General features: G+C 35.7%; 1 long non-coding RNA gene across 1 annotated transcript in view; it reads left to right on the top strand.

Annotated features, from left to right (window-relative positions):
* The window catches only part of LOC117079019, a 70129-nt gene that overhangs the window by 27181 nt on the left and 24300 nt on the right, over positions 1–18648 (top strand). The gene's annotated exons all lie outside the window — the stretch shown is intronic.

Raw genomic sequence — 18648 nt, 5'->3', positions numbered from 1 at the left:
TTCAGAGTTCTATAAGTATAAAATCATTTTTTGGTAGTTTTTCACTTGTTTTGGCTAGTTTTTTGTAATTTTAATCAGATACTTTAAATTAGCACGTTTGAAGTGTTGACTTACAGTTTTTCAAATGATAATAAATGGTACCAATATAATTTATTTACATATTATTTGGTGCTTCCTTTAATCATATATACATGTATACATATATACATATGTATTCACATACACATATTAACATATATAGTGTATGTATGTGTATGTTATTCTTGAATTTATTATCTTATTCTCTTGGTTTGTACATCTGTCTAGAAGTTTGTACATCTGGCTAAAATACTACACTATTTAGTTATCGTTGCTTTAATTTTAATAAATTGCAATATTTTATGTTAGTACACACCCTCATGACTCATACTTTAATATCCTTGCCTGTTTGCTTTTCTAGATTATTATTTGTTGCCAATGTCTGTCAGGCTATGAAAAAAATTCAGCTGTGTTTATTTAAAATTGAGAATTATATTAAATGTGCAAATTAATTCAGAAAAATCAAACATGAATAATTAAGAATACTGAATTTTCTGACTCAATAAAAGAGGCTGATCAAATCCACAGAAACATGAATGGAAACATAACCACCAAAACTTTTTTTGTATCTTCCCCTTTTCTCCCACAGGACTCTAGGAAGCAACAACTCTCTCAAACTGTATTAATCAGGGCTATATTAGGGGAATTGGCTCCCAGAAGTATGGAGGCTGAGAAGTCCCGCAATAGGCCATCTGCAAGCCAGAGAACCAGGGAAGCTGAAAGTGTGGCTTGGTGTATATTCAAAAGCCTCAGAACCAGGGAAGTCCATGGTGTAATTTTCAGTCCAAGGCCTGAGAACCCAGGGGCCACTGGTGCAAGTCTAAGTCTAAAGGCCGGAGATCTTGAAGTTCTTCTAAGGGCAGCAGAAGAAAAGCATGCTAGCTCTAGGAGAGAGAGAATGTAAGGAAATCACCTTTTCTCTAACTTTCTGTTCTATCTGGGTCCCCAGCTAATTGGATGGTCTCCACCCACACTGAGGGAGGATCTGCCCCCACTCACTCCACCAGCTCACACACTCATCTTTTCTGGAAACGCCCTCATAGACACACCGAGAAGTAATGCTTCACCAGCTCTATGGGAATTCTTTAATCCAGTCAAGTCGACGCCTAAAATTAACCATCACACAAACATAACTAAACTTACTTTTTCTGTATTGCTGATGGTTACAAATAAATGTTCCACAATTCACGGGAGCACTTCTTCAAAATATTAAAATCTTTTTTTTTTTTTAGTTCCAAGTTTTTTTTTTTTTTTTAATACTTTAAGTTCTAGGATACATGTGCATAACGTGCAAGTTTGTTACATATGTATATTTGTGCCATGTTGATGTGCTGCACCCATCAACTCATCATTTACATCAGGTATAACTCCCAAAGCAATCCCTCCCTCCTCCCGCCTCCCCATAATAGGCCCCGGTGTGTGATGGTCCCCTTTCTGAGTCCAAGTGATCTCATTGTTCAGTTCCCACCTATGAGTGAGAACATGCGGTGTTTGGTTTTCTGTTCTTGTGATAGTTTGCTGAGAATGATGGTTTCCAGCTTCTTCCATGTCCCTACAAAGGACATGAACTCATCCTTTTTTATGGCTGCATAGTATTTCATGGTGTATATGTGCCACATTTTCTTAATCCAGTCTGTCACTGATGGACATTTGGGTTGATTCCAAGTCTTTGCTATTGTGAATAGTGCCGCAGTGAACATACGTGTTCGTGTGTCTTTATAGCAGCATGATTTATAATCCTTTGGGTATATACCCAGTAATGGGATGGCTGGGTCATATGGTACTTCTAGTTCTAGATCCTTGAGGAATCTTCATACTGTTTTCCATAATGGTTGAACTAGTTTACAATCCCACCAACAGTGTAAAAGTGTTCCTATTTCTCCACATCCTCTCCAGCAACTGTTGTTTCCTGACTTTTTAATGATTGCCATTCTAACTGGTGTGAGATGGTATCTCATTGTGGTTTTGATTTGCATTTCTCTGATGGCCAGTGATGACGAGCATTTTTTCATGTGTATGTTGGCTGTATGCATGTCTTCTTTTGAGAAATGTCTGTACATATCCTTTGCCTACTTTTTGATGGGGTTTTTTTTTTTTTTTCTTATACACCAGTAACAGACAAACAGAGAGCCAAATCATGAATGAACTTCCATTCACAATTGCTTCAAAGAGAATAAAATACCTAGGAATCCAACTTACAAGGGATGTCAAGGACCTCTTCAAGGAGAATTACAAACCACTGCTCAGTGAAATAAAAGAGGACACAAACAAATGGAAGAACATACCATGCTCATGGATAGGAAGAATCAATATCGTGAAAATGGCCATACTGCCCAAGGTCATTTATAGATTCAATGCCATCCCCATCAAGCTACCAATGAGTTTCTTCACAGAATTGGAAAAACCTGCTTTAAAGTTCATATGGAACCAAAAAAGAGCTCGCATTGCCAAGACAATCCTAAGTCAAAAGAACAAAGCTGGAGGCATCATGCTACCTGACTTCAAACTATACTACAAGGCTACAGTAACCAAAACAGCATGGTACTGGTACCAAAACAGAGATATACACCAATGGAACAGAACAGAGCCCTCAGAAATAATATCACTACAGCCATCTGATCTTGGACAAACCTGACAAAAACAAGAAATGGGGAAAGGATTCCCTATTTAATAAATGGTGCTGAGAAAATTGGCTAGCCATAAGTAGAAAGCTGAAACTGGATCCCTTCCTTACTCCTTATATGAAAATTAATTCAAGATGGATTAGAGACTTAAATGTTAGACCTAATACCATAAAAACCCTAGAAGGTAACCTAGCTAATACCATTCAGGACATAGGCATGGGCAAGGACTTAATGACTAAAACACCAAAAGCAACGGCAATAAAAGTCAAAATTGACAAATGGGATCTAATTAAACTAAAGAGCTTCTACACAGCAAAAGAAACTGCCATCAGAGTGAACAGGCAACCTACAGAATGGGAGAAAATTTTTGCAATCTACTCATCTGTCAAAGGGCTAATATCCAAAACCTACAAAGAACTCAAACAAATTTACAAAAAAAACATATTAAAATCTTTAACCAATTAGAGATTACTTTTTAGATTAACAAACATGTTGAGAAGAAGACATTAAACCTAAAAGTCATCCTTACCTGATGACAAATTGTGACATCAGATTTTCTAGCACCTGAAATTTCAATTTTGAAAAAAAAAAAAAGGTGTTGGTTAGAAAGAAGCAGTTAATTCTAGGTTACAGGTCTGTCGTAGGAAAAATAGATCCAGTCAGAGCAATATGTTTGGGGCTTTGAATCATCTCAGAATGAATCAGATTGTCTGGGGAAAGAAGTCTGTGCAAGGGCTCTTGCAGACATCTTTTACCTGTTGCAATTTTGTATGATGCCCCATTATTTGTAGCACAAGCATTTTTGAGCCATGGTATCAGTTCCTGCTTTGATTCTTAACATTCTTTTTTATCTCAGTTAAGATCTCTATTATTCACTGCCTTATGTTTTTGGCCATTTCATCAGAGGCATGATTATCAGTAGCTTTCTCTATATCATTCATTATAGCACACATATACTTTGTGCCAGCTTCTGGATTGTATATTTTACACGTATGATTTCGTTTACTCCCCAGAATAAGTCTGAAGTGCACATATTATTTTGAATTACCACCTAATTTTTTTACTAACACACTTGCTCCTTATATCCTTTAGCACCTTTAGTTTTGCTGTATATGGACAACTGTCCAGATGATCCCCATAGCTTCAATTAACTCCAGAACCTACAGTCTGCTCATTAGATTCCATTTGATGACTCTGCCAACTGACTGACTCAGTGAGCTTTGGGTGAGGTGGTGTTCTGTTTATGGTCAGCATCTGGATCTAGGTTGAGTGTCTCTGGCCCTTATTCTTTAGCTCTGCATCAATAATCTGTTATCTTGTCTTATCTCATCTCATGTTAATTTTACTCAGTCATATCATTAACATGTTTTCTTGTCTCTAGCCCTTATTCTTCAGCTCTGCATTAGCAGTCTGTTATCTTATCTCATCTAATCTTTCTATCTATCCATTTGTTTATTTATCAATTTAGACTTGTTATTTAACATGTTTCTCAAGGATAAGCAAAAATAATTCTAGTACTTCCAACATCCCATAAAAATGACTCTTAAGGGAAACTAGAGGCAGTCCTTAAATTCAGTATTGATACTAACATAGAAAAATGTGTCACAGTCAGAGAGTTCTGGCCAAAATAATTCCTATTCAGATGCATTTCTGTTGTTCTTCTATACCTGTGAGTTTATCTGGATACAGTTTCAATACATAACAATGTTCCCTAGGTTCTCAATAAATAATCATACCAAGGTAAAGTCACAGGAAAAGGAATACTAGACTTTGAATAGAAGACCATGATTTAATTTTTGGCTGTATTATATATTAGCTGAGTGTCCACGCAACTCTACAAAATCTTCTGTGTCTCTGTTCCTTTATAAAATATGGGTTATATTATCAGTTTATTCACAAGATTATAAAACAGTATATAGAAAAGACTACAAACTCAGGTACACAGTGAAATATTGGATTTGTAGGAAATAGATGACACATTCAATGAGGCAATTACGGAAATTTATTAAAGAATTTATTTACAAGATATGCACAAGTTTAAGTGAAACTAACAAGAAGGAACTGTTACCATGGTTAGGCCAGAAGGAGCAAGAGAAGCGAAGAGTTTTTGGAATATAGAGAAAGAGTTCTGCCTGTTTGAAAGGACTGCCATACAGGCGTTCCGGCTTAAGTAGAGTTAGCTACAACTGCAAACTCTTACTTCATCTAGTACTACGAGACAAATCCATTAAGAAAAAAGAAATAGAGCCCAGTTGGTCTAGAGTTCTAGACATTAAAAGCCAGCCTTCTAGAGCAATGAGAGAGTAGATAAAAGATAGAAATTGGATCAGGAGGGGCAAAGAGACTGTTCGTCAGAATGCTCAAGAAATGTTTGTTGAATACAAAAATGTTGAATCTAAATCTAAATCATTCTAAAGATACAATAGTAGGCCTTGGACTGAAGACTGAAGGTTTGATGCCAAAGTGAAAAAAAATAAGATGGGAGGAGGTAATTAGGAAATTATACTAATTTGTTAAGGATTTAAAAGAATGAATAAATTAAAAAGCAATGGGAAAAAACGGAAAATAAAAACAGAAAAATAACATGGAACATTTGAGCAAGAGCAAGCGTATCACTAGACTAAAAATAAAGTGTAGACTTTAAAATGAATATATCATGTTATGCTATACTAGTCACTCTGTCATTTACACTAGTAAAGGCTTATTCAATTTTGAAGCTTTAAAATAACTAAAAATAGAAAGCTGTTTATTGTGCTCTTGACTGAAACACATAGTCTCTGTTCCACATATGTATAGTCTTCCAAGGTAGAGACAAATTTGGAGTTAAAATTTGGAAACTAAATTCAGTTTGGCATGGTCTTGATGCAATATTCAAATGAGTTAGATATCCATGCTACAAAATATAAGTTTGATGGAGCTCAGCTTTCTAAGATGTTTCAAAAATGAAGACTTTTCTCTTACCCAAAAAAGTGAGTATTTTGCAAATTAAGTTGTTTGTATCTGTTTAAAAGGGGAGCTTAAAATCCATATAATTTACCTGTTTTCTGCCTGTGTATTTCATCACATAAGTATTGGAGTCTAACTGGGTAATTTCACAAGTACACACAAAAGCCTAGTGAGATGCAAGATCTAGTGCTCATTGCTATGGAGGATACATAGAAAAATATGTAGGAGAACCTGCTTTGCTTAACGTTTAGCTGAGACTAGTTGGGGGAAGAAAATACAAGAAAGAACTAGAACTAAGCCAATGAGAAATTAAAGGAAAGTTATATCAAAGATTATAATCACTTTGACCCAAATGGAGTTTCCCTAATATTTGTGGTATTTAAGTTGGTTTGTAAGACAAGAAAAGGACAATATTTTGATGGAAATGGGAGAGTAGAAAAGGTTTTCTACATAACTAAGAAAAATAATAATTCTAAACATATACTGACTGCTTACTGTGCATCAGGTATTGGCTTAAATGAGTTCCATGCAATTCACTAATTACAACTCAATTTTACACAAAAAATGAATCATCAATTCTGCAAGACTATGTGGGTATCCTTATTTCTAAAGACTTAGGTTACCTACCATTCCGTGGGCTGAAAAAAGTATTTTTTCTCCTAACAGCCAAGTACCTAATAAAGAACAGTTTCATAATTTTTTGTATATAATTTCATGATCTTAATAATTATCAAGCATGGGAAAATGTTTATAATGTCTTAATGACAGATATAATCATTTTCCTAAAACAAGGTAAACAATATTCTCAATAAATAAGAATGATTAGCTTCAAGCTCATAATAAAATTGGTGAAATTAAGTTGTTTAAGAATACATTTGGAAAATCGTTAAGTATGAAGACTAAATAAAAGTGTAAATTACAAAACAAAGTGTTATGAAATATCTGATTATATTCTTCCAAAAGGGATGGTATTTACAAAAAAAATGCAGATTTTTATGACTTGATGCATTCTAAAAATGTGGAGGTTCTTTGTAGAAATTACATATAACTACATGTAATAAAAGTACAATTCCCTGATATAAAGAAAGTATGAGGCAAACTATATCTATCATTATATGTTTTATTTATTTTCACCTTTAACAAATGTAGCTCTCCAGATGCAAGCTACCTCATGTCAAATTTAGATATCAAGTAAGTTTTTCCAGAGAGTTATATGGAAAATGATTATGAAAATGGACTGGAAAGTGGAGGTGTAGACCAGAAAAATGCTTTGAACCAGCCAAAGGACCAATGATCTATGAATCTAAGAAAAGACATGGAGAAGGCCGGATGCAGTAGCTCATGCCTATAATCCCAGCATGTGGGAGGCCAGGCCAAGGAGGGCAGATAACCTGATGTCAGGAGTTTGAGACCTGCCTGGCCAACGTGAAACCTGGTCTCCACTAAAAATATAAAAATTAGCCAGATATGCTGTCACGCACCTGTAGTCTCAGCTACTTGGGAGACCGAGGCTTGGAGAATCACTTGAACCTGGAAGGCAGAGGTTGCAGTGAGCCAAGATTGCGCCACTGCACTCCAGCCTGAGCAACAGAGTGAGACTCCATCTCAAAAAGAAAGAAAGAAAAAACAGATGTGGAGAACACTTAAATTTTAAAAGTACAGTTGGTGCCTGACATAACAATGTCAATGATTACTTATATGGCAGTGGTTCCATAAGATTATAATACCATATTTTTATTGTGCTTTAAAAATGTTTAGATATGTTTAGACACACAAATACTTTCCATTGTATCAAAACTGCCTACAGTATTCAGTACAGTAACATGTTATGCAGATTTGTAGCCTAGGAACAATAGGCTATATCATCTAGTCTAGGTGTGTGGTAGGCTGTACCACCTCTCTTTGTGTAAGCACACTCTATGATGTTTGTACAACAATAAAATCGCCTAATGGCACACTTCTCAGAACATATCTCTATTGTTAAAAGACGTGTGATGTAGTGGGAATCATACAGTATGTAACCTTACAGATGGGCTTTTTCACCAGTAATATACATTTAAGTTTTCTCCTTGACTTTCCATGGCTTTTAGTACATTTCTATTTGATGCTGAATAATATTCTGTTGTTTGGATGAACATCAGTTTATCCATTGAAATATGGAAGGGGATTGTGGTTGCTCCCAAGTTTGGGAAATTATGAATCAAGCTGATATAAACATTAGTGTATATGTTTTTGTGTGAACATAAGTTTTCAACTATTTTAGGTAAATACCAGGAAGTACAATTGCTGGATGTTATAATAAGAGTATGTTTAGTTTTGTAGGAAACTGCCAGACAAACTGTCTTCCAAAGTGGCTGTACCATTTTGGATGCCCGCCAGCAATGATAGTTCCTTTTAGTCTACATCCATGCTACTTGTATTCTGGACTTTGGCCATTCAAATAGGTATGTAGGGCTATCTTCTTTTTTAAAATTTTTAATTTTTGTAGGTACATAATGAGTGTATATATTTATAGTGTACATAAAATATTTTGATACAGGCATGCAATGTATAATAATCACATGATGGAAAATTGGATGTCCATCCCCTCAAGCATGTGTTCTTTGTGTTACAAACAATCCAATTATGCTCTTTTAGTTATTTTAAAATATACTATTAAATTATAATTGACTATAGTCCCCCTGTTGTGTTAGTTATGAGTCTGTCAAACATGGCTTTTATGTTTCTAGCTATTTTTTTTGTACCCATTCACCATCCCCACCTCACCTACACTTCTCCACTACATTTCCCAGACTCTGGTAACCATTCTTCTATTCTCTATCTCCATGAATTCAATTGTTTTAATTTTTAGATCCCACAAATAAGTGAGAACATATGTTTGTCTTTCTGTGCCTTATGTATTTCACTTAACATAATGACCTCCAGTTCCATCCATGCTACTATAAATGACAGAATCTCATTTTTTTGTGACTGAATAGTACCCCATTGTATTAATCCATTCTCACATTGCTATAAAGAACTTCCTGAGACTGGGTAATTTATGAAGAAAAGAGGTTTAATTTGCTCACAGTTCTGCAGTCTGTACAGGAAGCATGAATGGAGAGGCCTCAGGAAATTTACAATCATGGTGGAAGGTAAGGAAGAGGAAGGAAGCACATCTTACATGGCCAGAGCAGGAGGAAGAGTGTACAGGGGGAAGTGCTACACACTTTTAAACAACCAGATCTCATGATAACTGACTCATTATCAGGAGAACAGCAAGAGGGAAGCCAACTCCCATGATTGAATCACCTCCCACCAGGCTCGTCCTCCAAAATTGAGGATTACAACTCAATATGAGATTTAGGTGGGAACCAGAGCTCTACCATATTATTCTGCCCTGTCTACTCCCAAATCTCATATCCGTCTCACATTTCAAGACACAGTAATGCCTTCCCAACAGTCTCTCAGAGTTTTAATTTATTCCAGCACTAATTCAAAAGTCCAAGTCCAAAGTGTGATCTGAGACAAGGCAAATCTCTTCCATTTATGAGCCTGTAAAATCAAAAGTCAGTTACATCCAAGATACAAGAGGAAACAGACATTGGGCAATTGCTCCCATTCCAATGGAGAAATTGGCCAAAACAAAGGGGCTACAGGCCCCATGCAAGTCTGAAACCCAACACAGCGGTCATTACATCTTGAAGCTCCAAAATAATCTCCCCTTTGACTCTACATTTCACACCCAGACCTCACTAATGCAAGGGTTGGGTTCCCAAGGCCTTGGGCAACTTCACCCTTGTGGCTCTGCAGGGTAGAGCTCCTGCAGCCACTTTCATGGGCTGGCATTGAGTGCCTGTGGCTTATCCAATTGCACAGTGCAAGCTTTTGGTGGATCTACCATTCTGGGTTTTGGAGGAGGTGGCTTTCTTCTCACAGCTCCACTAGGCAGTGCCCTAGTGGAGACTCTGTGTGGGGGCTCCAACTCCACATTTCACTTCCACACTGCCCTAGGAGAGGTTCTCCATGAGGGCTCTGCCCCTGAAGCAAACTTCTGACTGGACATCCAGGCATTTCCATGTATTCTTTGAAATCTAGGCAAAGGATCTCAAGCCTCATCTCTTGCCCTGTGCATACCCACAGGCTTACACCATGTGGAAGCTGCAAGGCTGGCAGCTTGCACCCTCTGGAGCAGCAATGTGAGATGTATCTGGGGCCCTTTTAGGCATAGCTGGAACTGGGGTGGCAGGGACACAGGGAGCAGTGTTTGGAGGTTGCACAGGGCAATGGGAACCTGTGTCCAGGCTGCAAAATCAAAGCCAAACCATATCATCTATTGTGTATACGTATCACATTTTCTTTATCCATCCATTTGTTTATGAACACTTAGGTTGCTTTCAAATCTTGGCTATTGTGAACAGTGTCATGACAACATAGGGGTATAGATATCTCTTTAATATACTGATTTCTTTTCTTTTTTTTTTTTTTTTTGGTATATACTCAGAAGTGGGATTGCTGGATCATGTGGCAGCTCTATTTTTACATTTTTGTGGAACCTCCAAACTGTTCTCTGTAGCAGTTATACTAATTTACATTTTCATAAATAGTGTACGAGGGTTTTTCCTTTTCTCTTCATCCCCACCAGCATTTGTTACTGCCTGACTCTTGGATAAAAGCCACTTTAACTGATATCCATTGTAGTTTTGTTTTGCCTCTCTCTGATGATCCATGATGTTAAGCACCTTTTCATATGCCTATTTGTCATTTGTATGTCTTCTTTTGAGAACTATCTATTCAAATCATTTGCCCATTTTTTGATCAGATGATTAGATTTTTTTCCATATAGAATTGTTTGAGTTTCCTATGTATTCTGGTTATTAATCCCTTCTCAGATGGGTACTTTGAAAATATTTTCTCCCATTCTGTGTGTTGCCTCTTCATTTTGTTAATTGTTTCCTTTGTTGTGCAGATGCTTGTTAATTTGATGTGATCCTGTTTGTCCAACTTTGCTTTGGATGTCTGTGCTTGTGGCATATTACTCAAGAAATTTGTGCTCAGAGTCATGTTCTGGAGAGTTTGTCCAATTTTTTCTTGTTGCATTTTCATGGTTTGAGGTCTTATATTTAAGCCTTTAACCCACTTTGATTTGATTTTTCTATATGGCAAGAGATAGCGGTCTAGTTTCATTCTTCTGCATTTTGATATCCAGTTTTCTCAGCACCATTTATTGAAGAGATTGCCTTTTCCCTAATGTATGTTCTTGGTGCCATTATCAACCAACCGTGAGTTTACTGTAGGTATGTGGATTTGTTTCTGGGTCCTCTATTATGTTCCATTGGTCTATATGCCTGTTTTTATGCCAGTACAATGCTACTTTGGTTAATAATTGCTCTGTGGTATAATTTAAAATCAGGCAATTTGAGTCCTCCAGTTTTATTCTTTTTGCCCAAGCTTTAGCTACTCTGAGTCTTTTGTTGTTCCATATAAATTCTAATCTTTAAAAATTTCTTTTAAGAATGTCATTGGAATTTTGATAGGGATTGCTTTGAATCTGTACATTGCTTTGAGTAGTATGGACATTTTAACAACATTGATTCTTCCAATCCATGAATATGAAATATCACTCTATTTTTTGTGACCCTCTTCAATTTCTTTCATCAGTGTTATATCATTTTTATCATAGAGATCTATCACTTCTTTGGTTAATTTCTAGGTATTTACTTTTATTTGTGGCTAGAGTAAATGGGATTATTTTTGGAATTTCTTTTTCAAATTGTTCACTGTTGGCCTATAGAAAAGCCACTTATTTTTGTATGTAGATTTTGTGTCTTGCAACTTTCCTGAATTTATCAGTTCTAATAGCTTTTTTTTTTTTTTTTTGGTGGAATGTTTAGTTTTTTCCAAAAATAAGATCCCATCATTTGCAGACAAACATAATGTGACTTCTTTCTTTCCAAAATGTATGTTTTTTGTTTCTTTCTTCTGTCTGATTGCTCTGGCTGTGACTTTCAGTGCTTTGTTGAATAACAGTGGGAATCTTTGTCATGTTAAGTATTTAAGAGGAAAGGCTTGTCATTTTCCCCTATTCGGTATGATATTAGTTATGAGTCTGTCAAACATGGCTTTTATGTTCCTTCTATAGGTAGATATTTGAGGGTTTTTTTAATCATGAAGAGATGTTGAACATTATCAAATGTTTTTACAGTTTCAATTGTTTAATCATATGGTTTTTGTCCTTCATTCTATTGATATGATGCATTGCATTGATTGATTAGAATGTGATAAATCATTCTTGAATCTTAGGGATATAGAGCACTTGGTTATAATGAATGATCTTCATCTTTTTAATGTGTTGTTGAATTTGATTTGCTAGTATTTTATCGATGATTTTTGCATCAATAATCATCAGAGATATTTGCCTGTAGTTTTCTCTTTTATGAATGTGTCTTTGGTTTTGGTATCAGGATAATACTGGCTTCATACAATGATTTTGAAAACATTCATTCCTCCTTCATTTTTCAGAACACTTTGAATAGGAGTAGTATTTGCTCTTCTTTAAATGTTTGATAGAATTCAGCAGTGAATCCATCAGTTCCCAGACTTCTTTTTTTTTTTTTTTAAACTGGGAAATTTTTCCTTATGGGTCTCAGTCTTGTTACTTGTTATTAGACTGTTCAGATTTTGAATTTCTTCATGGTTCAATCTTGGTAGGTTGTATGCGTCTAGGAATGTATCCATTTCTTCTAAATTTTCCAATTTATTGGTATACAGTTGTTCATGGTAGCCACTAATGTTCCTTTGAATTCTGTGTTATCAATTATAATGTGTTTTTTTTTTTTTAATTCCTGATTTTACTTATTTGGGTCTTCTCTCTTTTTTGACTAAAGGGTTTTCCATTTTGTTTATTTAAAAAAAAAAAAACAATTGTTTTTGTTTCATAGATCTTTTGTATTGTTTTCATAATTCCAAATTCATTTATTTCTGCTTGAATGTTGATATTTTTCTCTAGGTTTGAGAAGTTCTCTATGTTATCCCATTGAATAACCTTTCTTCCCTTATCTCCTTCTCTACATCCTCTTTAAGGTAAAAAGTGCTTAGATTTGCTCTTTTGAGGCATATTTTCTATATTCTGTAGGTGTTCTTCACTGTTTTTGTATTATTTTTGTTTTGATTTCTCTGACTATGTATTTTCAATTGGCCTGTTTTCAAGCTCACTAATTCTTTCTTCTGCTTGATCAATTCCACTTCAACACTATTAAGAATTCTTCAACATGTCCATTGAATTTTCAACAATATAATTTCTATAATTTTTACTTAATTTGTTCAAAGTCTTTCAATCTTTCTTAAATTTATCTGATAGAATTCTGAATTTCTTCTCTGTGTTATCTTGAATTTCTTTGAGTTTCCTCAAAAGCATTTTGAATTTTCTGAAAGCTCATATATCTCTATTTTTCCAGGATTGGTCCCTGGTGCCTTATTTAGTTCATTCATTGAAGTATGTTTTCCTGGATGGTCTTGATACTTGTAGATGGTTGTCTGTGTCTGGGCATTGAAGAGTTAGGTGGTATTGTAGTCTTCATAGTCTGGGCTTGTTTGTATCTTTTTTCCTTGGGAGGGTGTATTAGTTTGTTTTCACACTGCTATAAAGAACTACCTGAGACTAGATAATTTATGAAGAAAAAAGGTTCAATTTACTCACAATTCCACAGGCTTACCAGGAAGCATGGCTAGGAGGCCTCAGGAAACTTACAAATCATGACGGAAGGTGAAGGAGAAACAATTATGTCTATGTCTTACCATGGTGGAGTGGGAGAGAGAGTGAAAGGGGGAGTGCTACACACTTTCAAATAACCAACCAGATCTTGGAAAACTCACTCACTATCATGAGAACAGCAAGGGGAAGTTCGCCCTCATGATTCAATTACCTACCAGGAGGGCCCTCTCCCAACACGTGGGGATGTAATTTGAAATGAAGTTTGAGTGGGAACACATAGCCAAACCATATCAGTGGACTGTCCAGGAATTTGAAGGGACCTGGGCCTCAAGCCCAATAACACTGTAGTTTTTGCAGGCTTCTTGTTAGTAATACAAGACTGTCTCTTCAGTCTTTCTCAATGCCTCTTCTGGTGATATGAAATTAAAACCTGGTACTGTGATTGCTGACTTGATTTTTGGTTCTTGTCATGATGCTTTTCTGTGTGCAGATAGTTGTTAAAATTTGGTGTTCCAACAGTGGGGGCAAACAGTGTAGGCTTTTATTCTGCCATCTTACTCAGCTTTATCTTTTTTGTCTTAATTTGTAATTATATAATAGCACTTGATGTTAAACATACTTTTGTGTATTTATTTGTGATGTATATATTCTCTTTGTTGAGGTGTCCATTCAGATCTTTGGCCTATTTTTTAATTGTATTTTTCTTATTGTTGAGTTTTGAAAGTTCTTTGTATATTTTTGGATAACAATTCTTTATCAGATATAGGTTTTTAAGTATTTTCTCCCACTCTGTGGGTTATCTGTTTATTCCTTTGTCAGTATATTTTAGAGAGCAGAATTTTTATTATTTTAATACAGTTCAGTTTATCAATTACATCTTTCATGGATCATGCATTTGATGTTGGACCTAAAAAGTTATTGACAAACCCAAAGTGACCGAGATTTTTTCCTATGTTATCTTCTAGAAGCTTTATACTTTTGTGTTTTACATTTAAATAAAACACAAAATTCATTTTGAGTTAGTTTTTGTGAAAGGTGTAAATTATGTGCCTAGGTTCATTTTTTTTGGTATGTAGATAGGTAGTTGATCCAGCACCATTTGCAGAAAAGACTGTGTTTTTTCCTCTATATTGTCTCTGCTCCTTTGTCAAAGATTAGGTGACTACATGTATGTGGGTCTCCACCTGCTCTCTATTCTGTTCCATTGATCTGTTTGTGTATTCTTTTGCCAATGCTATAACTTTTTTAAATTTAAGAGATGGAGTCTCACTCTGTCACCCAGGATAAAGGGCAGTGGCATGACCACAGCTTTTTGGAGTCCCAAACTCTTGTGTTCAAACAATCCTCCTGCCTCAGCCTCCCAAGTAGCTGGAACTTGCAGGCATGCACCATCATGCCACTGTGTCTGGCTTTCATTTTTTGTAGAGATGGGGTCTTGCTATATTGCCCAGGCTGGTCTCAGACTCCTGATCTCAAGTAATTCTCCCACCTAAGCCTCCAAAAGTTCTGGGATTACAGGCATAAGCCAGCACACCTGGCCCAATACCATACTGTCTTGATTATTATAGCTTGATAGTTAGCCTTGAAATCAGTCCCCCAACTTTATTCCTCTTCAATATTGTGTTGGCTTATCAGGGTCTTTTATCTCTCCATATAAACTTTACAATTAGTTTGTTAATATCCTCAAAATAACTTGCTAGGATTTTAATTAAAATTGCATTGACTCTATAGATTCAGTTTGAAAGAATTGGCATCGTGACAATATTGTGTCTTCTTATACTTTTTTTTTATACTTTAAGTTCTAGGATACATGTGCACAATGTGCAGGTTTGTTACATAGGTATACATGTGTCATGTTGGTTTGCTGCACCCACCAACTCGTCATTTACGTTAGGTATTTCTCCTAATGCTATCCCTCCTCCAGTCCACCGCCACCCCCCCGCCCCGTGACAGGCCCTGGTGTGTGATGCTCCCTGCCCTGTGTCCAAGTGTTCTCATTGTTCAGTTCCCACCTCTGAGTGAGAACATGCGGTGTTCGGTTTTCTGTCCTTTGACAGTTTGCTGAGAATGATGGTTTCCAGCTTCATCCATGTCCCAGCAAAGGACATGAACTCATCCTTTTTTATGGCTGCATAGTAATCCATGGTGTATATGTGTCACATTTTCTCAATCCAGTCTATCATTGATGGACATTTGGGTTGGCTCCAAGTCTTTGCTATTGTGAATAGTGCTGCATAAACATACATGTGCATGTGTCTTTGTAGTAGTGTAATTTATCATCCTTTGGGTATATATATCCAGTAACGGGATTGCTGGGTCAAATGGTATTTCTAGTTCTAGATCCTTGAGGAATCGCCACACTGTCTTCCACAATGGTTGAACTAATTTACACTCACACCAACAGTGTAAAAGCATTCTTATTTCTCCACATCCTCTCCAGCATCTGCTGTTTCCTGACTTTTTAATGATCACCATTCTAAGTGGTGTGAGATGATATCTCATTGTGGTTTGGTTTACATTTCTCTGATGACCAGTGATGATGAGCAATTTTTCATGTGTCTGTTGGCTGCATAAATGTCTTCTTTAGAGAAGTGTCTGTTCATATCCTTTGCCCACTTTTTGATGGGGTTTTTTTTTCTTGTAAATTTAAGTTCCTTATAGATTCTGGATATTAGCCCTTTGTCAGATGGGTAGCTTGCAAACATTTTTCCCATTCTGCAGGTTGCCTGTTCACTCTGATGGTAGTTTCTTTTGCTGTGCAGAAGCTCTTTAGTTTAATTAGATCTCATTTGTCTATTTTGGTGTCTTCTTATACTTGATCACAAAAATGTCTCTCCATTCATATATTATAGTACTTCCTTGATTTTATTAGAGTTCTGTAGTTTTCCTCAAATAAATGTTGCACATATTTTGCTAGATTTATCCTCAAATTTTTAACTTTTGGGGGGTGCTAGGGTAAATAGCATTTTGATTTTAATTGGAAATTCCACTTATTCACTGCTGGTGTATAGGAAAGTGGTTGACTTTGTATACGTGCCTTGCATCCTGCTACCTTGCTATAATTGCTTATTAGTTCCAGAATGGTTTCTTTTTCTGGTTAATTATTCTGGATTTGCTACATAGACAATCACCTGCATCATCTGCAAATCGGGACAGATTTACTTGTGTGCCATCATGTCTGGTTTGTTTTAAAATAGAGACAGGCTTTCTCCATGTTTCCTAGGCTGGTGTTGAATTCCCAGACTGAAGCAATCCACCTGACTCAGCCTCCTGAAGTGCTGGGATTACAGAGGTGAGCCACCATGCCTGGCCATCTCTGTCTTTTAGTTGTGCACTTAGATTACAGATATTTAAGGTGATTATTAATATACTTGGATTGATATTTATATTTCCTATTATTTTCTATTTTTTAACTTTGTCCTTTGTTCCTATTTTTGTCTTCCACTATTTTTCTTTTTTTTGTGGTTTTAATTAAGCATTTAATATGATTTCATTGTTATCCCTTTCTTAGTATATCAGTTATACTTCTTTATGTTTTACTTTTTAAAGAGGTTGCCCTTATTCTAACATATGTTTATAACTAATCAAAATGCACTTTAAAAGAACACTATGCAGCTTCATGGGTAATGCAAATATCTTATAATTCTAACTTCTTCCTCTTGTCCCTTGTATTACTGCAGCCATTCACTTCACTTGTATATAAACACACACACACACATACACACACACACACAATCAAATGTATTGTTGCCTTCTTTATTTTGAGCAAAATGTTATCTATTAGATTACTTAGAAATAAGAAATATCCAAGTTTTTACTTTACCTTCACTTATTCTTTCTCCAATGCTCTTTTTACATTGATTCAAGTTTCTTACATATATTATTTCTTTCTTTGTTTAAACAGAATTTTTATTTGATACGCACTGGTATTTAGACATATTCAGACACAGATTGTATCATAGATCACTCTTTTAAATACTTTATGTAAAGTACATATACATAAGGGAAATAAATTGTATCTAGTACTCCTTCTTCAAATGAAGTGTCAAATTCTTCTGAATCAATTTTTGACTTGGTTATCAGTACTGTTCTATGCATTGGTGACAGAGAATTTCTTTAATTGACAAATAATAATTGTATATGCTTATGGAGTACAACGTGATGCCTTGATACGTATATATGTTGTAAAGTGAGCAAATCAACGTATTAACCACACATACACGCTCACATACACACACATCTCCTTACATATTTATCATTTCTTTGTGGTGAGACCATTTAAAATCTTCTCTGAACACTTCTTAAAAGTATGCCCAACTGTTTTTATTTATTTCAATAGTTTTTAGGGAACACATGGTTTTTGGTCACATGGGTAAGTTTTTCAAGAGTGATTTCTGAGATTTTGGTGTACTCGTCACCCAAGCAGGGTACAAGATACCCAATGTGTATCATTTTATTCCTCACTCCTCTCCCACGCTTTCTCTGGAGGCCCCAAAGTTCATTATATCATTTTTATGTCTTTGTGCCCTCATAGCTTAGCTCCCACCTCTAAGTGAGAGCATACAATATTTGGTTTTCTATTCCTGAGTTGCTTCACTTAGAATAATGGTCTTCAACTCCATCCAGGTTATTGCAAATGACATTATTTCATTCATTTTTATGGCTGAGTAGTATTTCATCATGTGTGTATACACACACACACCCTCCACACACACACAAACACACACACATGCACACCACATTTTCTTTATTCACTGCTGACAGATGGGCATTTAGGCTGGTTTTATATTTTTGCAATTGCCAATTGTGCTGCTATAAACATGCACGTGCAGTTTCTTTTTCATATAATGACTCCTTTTCTTCTGGATAGATACCAGAAGTGATATTGCTGAATCAAATGGTAGTTCTACTTTTAATTCAAGAACTCTCCATACTGTTTTCCATGGTGATTATACTGGTTAATATTACCACTAGCAGTATAAATAAATGTTCCCTTTTCACCACATTCATGCCAATATCCATTACTTGTTTGTTTTTTAAATTATGGCGATACTTGCAGGAGTAAAGTGTTATCTCATTGTGGTTTTAATTTGCCTTTCCCTGATAATAAGTGATATTGAGCATTTTTTTTTCATATGTCTGTTGGTCATTTGAATATCTTCTTTTGAGAATTGTCTATTCATGTCCTTTGCCCACCTTTTGATGGAGTTAGTTGTTTTTCTTTTTTCTTACTGATTTGTTTGAGTTTTTTATAGATTCTGGATATTAGTTCTTGTCAGATACATAGTGTATTAGTCTGCTCTCACA

Source organism: Trachypithecus francoisi, unplaced genomic scaffold (genome assembly GCF_009764315.1).
Source record: "Trachypithecus francoisi isolate TF-2019V2 unplaced genomic scaffold, Tfra_2.0 Lachesis_group7, whole genome shotgun sequence".
In the NCBI taxonomy this organism is placed as follows: Eukaryota; Metazoa; Chordata; class Mammalia; order Primates; family Cercopithecidae; genus Trachypithecus; species Trachypithecus francoisi.
This window is presented reverse-complemented; position numbering and strand designations above follow the sequence as displayed.